Below are 6,851 nucleotides of genomic sequence, written 5' to 3'. Positions count from 1 at the left end.
TCAAGAGGCAAATTCATTTATTGCTTATAAATTAAACTATTTATGGGGAAAATTACATTATTAAGGTTACTAAAGAAATCAAGTCGTAAAAACATTCTAATACTAAATTATTTAAAAACACTTTTTTTTATTCTAATTTTTTAAGTATTCTAAATAAACTACAAAAAACAAATTACAAATCAGCTAATATTTACAACTAATTAAAAATATACTTCATTATCTATTCTAAACTATGAGATTAATTATTTTACCTACATATTTCTAACCTAAGTGAACCGTGATTCCGAACCTCATCCCAACCAGCCGGCTGGTACCCATCCTCCCATTATATCTTTGATTTGGCCCAAGTTTCATAACTTCTAGTTTACTAGTACTTATGAAATCTTCTAGAAATTACATCTATTATTTTCTTAGTAATACTTAAACATATTAACTCTCATTTGCCTCTTGAACGTTAACCTCGCTGACTTCGTTTTGGCGTTTAGCAAAGCATTGTCAAAATTATGTTAAACAAAATAATTACGTTATTGCCGAATATATGTAATCCAGATTGAAGCTTAAAATAAAAGTTAATTGGACTTTCTTGGGAAAACTTGGCATTAATGGTTTTTGAAATAGAAAATTAACCAGAACATGTATTTATAGATGTAAAGATATCTTGAATTCGAGTCGTTTTAAATACTTTTTGACCGACATTTCGGGTATTAGACCGTGTTAGCATGCGGTATTCAATAAACGAAATATCGGAAGTCAAACGAATATCCGCGCTCTGTTTCGCCTTATCCAAGTGAAACTACCTGCAAATTTGAACCAAAATACGGCAAGGGCATTTTTTAAATTTATTCGTTCTTAAAATGTTATTTTATAAATTTACCCGAAAAATACCTTTATTGAATGCAAATTTAGGAACTAATATCTTTTTCAACAAGTCGTTTATGCTAATTTCTGCTAACAAACTGGAATTTATATATTTGAGAATTTAGATTTATCATTTGAATGTTAGGGATTTAGAAAGGAATTCATGCTTCAGAAACGTGCATAAAAAGGTTTTTCATTAGTTAAAATACCTAAAACGGGCACTATTTCTCCATATCTATGAATTTTGAAAGAAAATTATGTAAATAGAGAACATGCAACAGTTAAGATTTTTCTTGCTTTCATACCTACTCGAAGATTGACAGTGTTATAGAAATGGCAAATATTATAGAATGCCAACATATCGAATGCATGCTTAATAGGGATATATGTTCTCTTCTCGATAGCTTTATTGAAGCGAAATGTTACTTTTTGTATAAAACGCCAAAGAGAAGAAAAGTCGCGGGGAAAAAAAGGATTAAGCAGCTGAATTTAACATTGAATTGCAGAAAATTGAATTTACTTGAAAAATTTTAATTGGGGACGGACAGCAAGTACTGGCTATATATATATATATATTCTGGATAAATATTCTAGATTCCCAAGTTTGAAAAGGTATAATATCTGAAGTTTGATGCCCAACCACATAGGCTCCCAAAGAAATCGTAGTAGATCGAGGCTTAGAAACCATTATTCACGAAAACCTTAGCGTTATCTTGCAGAAAATTTGAAGTCTATTCAAAATTTAATATAGATTAGTTTCAAGTATTCAAACTGAAGATCATGGTAGGTACTGGTGGATCTCTATACTGGACATGCTGAAATATTTTGGATTTCAGATTTGAAATCGGATAATTCATACCTTCACACATGCTACGTTAAACAGCAAGACATGCGAAAGAGGACACTTTAAAATAGTCGTAAACTAGAAACAGGAATCCGGGCATGTTTAGAGGCTTGAGTAGTGCAAGAGACTATATTTGCTATAATGCAATTAAATCAATCACAGGGAAGAAATGACTTTAAAATTTAATCATATGTTATCGAGAACGATTCATTTTGCTTTCGTTTCAATTGGCTATTTTCGACCAAAATTAATTTTGACTGAATAAATGTCGGGAAGTGGAATCAAGCATCTAAGGACTAAAGACGAAACTTTATGAAAAAAGTAGGTGAAGTAATCGAATAATGCAATTAAACAATCTTCATTTACTGTTATGGGCAATAAACACACACATGCAACTTATTCATCATTTGTAAACATTTTAATGTCTTGTACTTCTAAGTTTTGATCTTTGGTTTATTTTAACTATCACTACGGTGATTTTATTTGCATATTGTTGTACTTAGTGAAATTCTTTTTGAATAAAATTATTGGTTTAGCTACATTTATATTATACATATGCATAGCTTAATATTACTAGATTAATTATATATATAGAATGAAAAATTTTAGTAGAAAGTCTAAGTCAAACCTTCAAATTTGTAAAATTTCAAAATCCTTCAATTTTATTGTGCATTGTGTATTTAAGGTAACATTTGATTAAAAGTTATTTTTTGGCGGAAACGTTTCAATTACGATGGTGATCAGACATCATAATAGCAACATTTCCTCGAAACTGCAGAAGGATACAGATCGACTTGCCGGCTGAGTCTCTCGGTAGCCTTCTGGTAGGTATATAGTCGAGATTTGTCGTCTAACTTATTTTTATTCAAATCAAAAGGGCGTTTATCCTACATTTTATTGTTACTAATTTTTTTTTTACATGTGCATGTTTACTGCCTGGAAATTTAAGCCTGTGTTCAATATTTATTTGCTGGAAGTTAATTCTATTTCGGTGCTTAAAGGGGGATATAAATCTAAATTTAATTTAAAATTCCTTTCTTGATATTTTCTGATTTAAAAAAAATTCAAGTGATCCGAAAGTTAAAGTTACTGAAAAATAATCAGATATCATGCATTATGGGCTAATTTTTATTTAAACTATGCAAAATACTGCTCTAGAGAATAAGCGTTTTGGTACATGGAGTACTATGCATAGCATGTCTTGCTGTATACGTTATATCGGAAATACAGGGAGATTTTGCTAAAAATTTGGAATGCTAAAAGTTTTAAGCGGTACATACGAATCTATCATATGCTTTCATTTTTAATATTTAAGCTGAAGACTTATAAGTTGTTCAGTAGCAACACGAATGAAATGGTGGAATGATCCAGTGAAAGGGGTAGAGTGGAGATAGAGTATTTCCGGAATTAAATTCGGTGTTTCGGCAGCTAAAAGTAAAGATTTTCACCTTAATACAAGAGAATCATTAGAATACTAAGAATAAAATTTTGCTTGAATGATAGTTACAATTCTTGAAAATAGAAATTCGAAATTAAGAGAAAGTTTATTTAACATTTACAGAAAGAAATTTACTTGAAGCAAGTTGAATCATGAACCGAGAGATTTCTAGGTATTAGAATAGAATTACTCAAACTTTCTTCATTTTAGCTTTTAAAGTTCAATGTCATAATTACATGTAGGCATAATTTTTAAAGTCTGGATTGAATTAGGCATTAGGTGCATTTGAAAGATATTAGACATTTTTTATGAAGACTTTCAATATTGGGATATTCAATGACTATTATACTTGGAGATTAAGATTATGCCTTCAAATATCAATTGAAATAAATCTCAATCAAATTTTAATTTTGGAAGAAACTTGCATATATTTTGTTCCTAAAATTATTTCAAGAGCTTTGTAGATATTTACCGTATAAAAGCAAATTGTTTTTAATTGGAATTTCAAAATTATTAATACTTTGAGATTTGAAACATAGAAAATAGTTTTATATTCAGTCGCGAGATTGGAGAATTCTTGTTTTCAAAATCAAAACATACTATTCCTAATTTAACTATAGAATCGAAAATATTGGGATTGGCAACTTACATTTTATATTATGGCAATAAAGGAGAAGTCGCTTAAAAGGTGAAAGCCTTACCTACCTAAATCGCCCTTTTCAGAACGCAATGTGTTCCGAAATCGTTAATTCCTTATCTACATTCAGTTAATTTAAGAAGGAATTGCTACTCATTTGTGCGCAAGTGTTTAAAATATATTTCCATATGAGGAATAATTAGGCAAATATATTGGGAGAAACTGTTCTAAAATATGCAATATACTAAATAGGTAGATATTGAAGTTTAGTTAGCCATTGCGGTAGAGAAGAGAATTTAATAAAACGAGAGGTACCAATTTGCAAAGTTTGAGTTGCGTAATTTTACACGAAACTGAAAGAGTAGCTTCAAATGCTAACTAATTTAACTTTTCATAACGTTCTTACCTTAAGTAGGTCTAAGCTTTACATTTCCGATCAATATTTAAGTGCGAGCCGTTTATTACCGAAAAGTTCTTATTGTTTAAAACTGGAATTTTGAAGCCGAAATTGTTGTGTATCAGCGATTTCACAAATTTTGAAAATTTTAGAGGATAGCGAGAACTCGTCAAGCATTTTAACAAAGTACCGAGATGAGAAAATTTCGCCAAACACCTAACAATTACGAATGAAAGAGTGCGGAAGTTTTCATCTCATTAAATAGCTGAATTTTTTTTAAATATTGTGAAAATATTCTTTGCGTAAACTAACAATTTCTTTATCCTAAGATAATCATTAAAGAGACTTTTCTATTCAAGAGAATGTTTGGTGGAATTCACGATTCTAACAATGAACATTCAACATTTATAACTTGCTTTAAGCTCCAAATAGACGAATGTACCTGTTTTAATAATCAATTTGGCCGTTCATTATGACCACATAATAGCTCATGACCATGTACCGAAATAGAAATAAACATTAATGCCATTGCATACTTTCGAGATGGATAATTTCTGTGGGTTCTTTATACAAAGATACAAGAACAGATCCCAAAATCCAAGAATAACCCGTCACATCATAACCAAGCATATGTCTATGATGCCATATATCCCTCCCAGCTGCCTTACTCGATGGCATTAAATCCAAGCCCAGAATCTGACTAACCGAGAAGGACATCTCGGTGAGTAAATTTCCCAGTACGAAGTTGTTTACCGTTAGATGAATATATTTCAAACCATCTCGGAACAAAGGATTTGCTAGAGCACAACGCAAGTAAAAATGCATATAGAATGTCCCATTTTGAATTTATCTTGAATATATTAAGTTATAAAAAGGAGTTTGGTATTTGGAGAGCTTATGCTTTTGATTGAAAGTGATTGATAGCTTTGCCCTGAAGTTGTGTATGTGAAATGCAAATTCAGTTATCTCGATTAATTTAGTTGATAAAATACCTACTCTCCTCTGACAATATATTGGAGATGAAATATCATTAAAAATAATGACAATTTTATATGGGAAATGTTTGCTAAAAAGCCATTTTTTCCCCTTCAAAATCGCCAAGACAACTCAAAACTAGAAAGAATTCCAACAAAAGTTCTACAATTCTAGAAGCAACAAAATTATTTATAAAAGGAATGCTGCACCTCTATCGGGGGAGTTTTGCAACATTCTACACTACATATTTAAAAAAGCGAGTCTTGATATACAACCGTACAACTTACTCCCCTTTCAACACATTTGGCATTAAACACGAGCTGACTCTAGCTTTTCATGACTCGTTTTTATTGCAGAAATGAAGACAGTCTTGACAACAGACTATTCACTTAGTTTTAGTTATAATTTGCTATTTTATACAAATACACAATTGGATAAAATTCTGGAAAAGGAGCTCCAACGAAAACAATTCCAGTTCTATTTGTGCAAATAATCATACCTGCCTGCATCATCTTTTGGAAGTTTGGGAAAATTCTGGGAAGAGCTATTCATTTCTCTTCAGATTCGAATAAATGGAATCCGATATGAACCGATTCGTTTGTCAGTAGAAATTAGAATCAATTAAAAATTACGGATACTTTCACTTAGAAAAATTCAGTTGTCGCTTCATCAAACTGAAGTTATTTCGAAGTTTAACCTGTTAATGTTTCAAAACACTAATAGTTGTTGATCAGTTGAATTATCTGTACTTATTTCTGAAGATCTGGAGTCATTAAAAATAGTATTTCTGTTGATATCGCATTTGATGGAAATTGCGCCATATTTAAAAAGGTAACTATTTAGTGCTCAGATTTTACATTAAGATGCAAATTATGCTGCATTAAATTGAAAATGACAGAATTATTAAGTTAAACTTCGAATCTTGTGTTGCTCCTTTCATAAGTAAGAGTCCTTTTCTAACAATCTTTTGAAATTTGAAACCATCAAGTGCCGGATATCGGTACAATTTCTCATTGTTAAAAACACTTCAATTAACGATATAGAATATATTTTTTATTGTTAGGACTAAATGCGAAATTTCTTTGCTAAATACATTGAAAAACTCATTAATGGTTGTGATATAAAGTCTTGTTAAGCATCACCCAGTCTTATTTACACATTTTTACATGAAATGCAATACAAATAAATGACATGTATAATAAGAAATGAATCTGATGATGGCAAATAACTAAAAACATAAATAAGCAATATTTTCTATTACACAATTTTTTCAAATTATTCTGAATGACTATTCTTGATAATCTTCCTAATCTTGATAATCTTAAGAATCTAAAGAGCTCAGAGCGAGTGTATTACCAACCATTACATGCAGCAAATTTTTGACCGGCTACTTTTGTACGCCACAGAATTTGGCATCCTTAACTAGCTGTTATCAATGAGTAATATACATAAATAATGTTATACAGCAATATGCATAAAACAATGTAAATAACTATCACTCAAATACTTCCAAAAGAAAAGGTGAATCGTTTGCAATTGAACGAGTGTCGCCATTTCCTTAGGTTTGGGCTTTTAATTGTAGCAAAAAGTATACATTCAAGAATGCTGAAAATCAAATCGAGATTAATACTTCTAATGAATGTCTTCTACTAAAGTTGGCGATTCAAGTGGCGATGACCATCATTTTCAACCTGAGTATAGT

The sequence above is a fragment of the Argiope bruennichi genome, chromosome 3 (genome assembly GCF_947563725.1).
Source record: "Argiope bruennichi chromosome 3, qqArgBrue1.1, whole genome shotgun sequence".
NCBI classification, from domain to species: domain Eukaryota; kingdom Metazoa; phylum Arthropoda; class Arachnida; order Araneae; family Araneidae; genus Argiope; species Argiope bruennichi.
The sequence above is the reverse complement of the archived record's forward strand: the minus strand, read 5'-3'. Positions refer to the sequence as shown.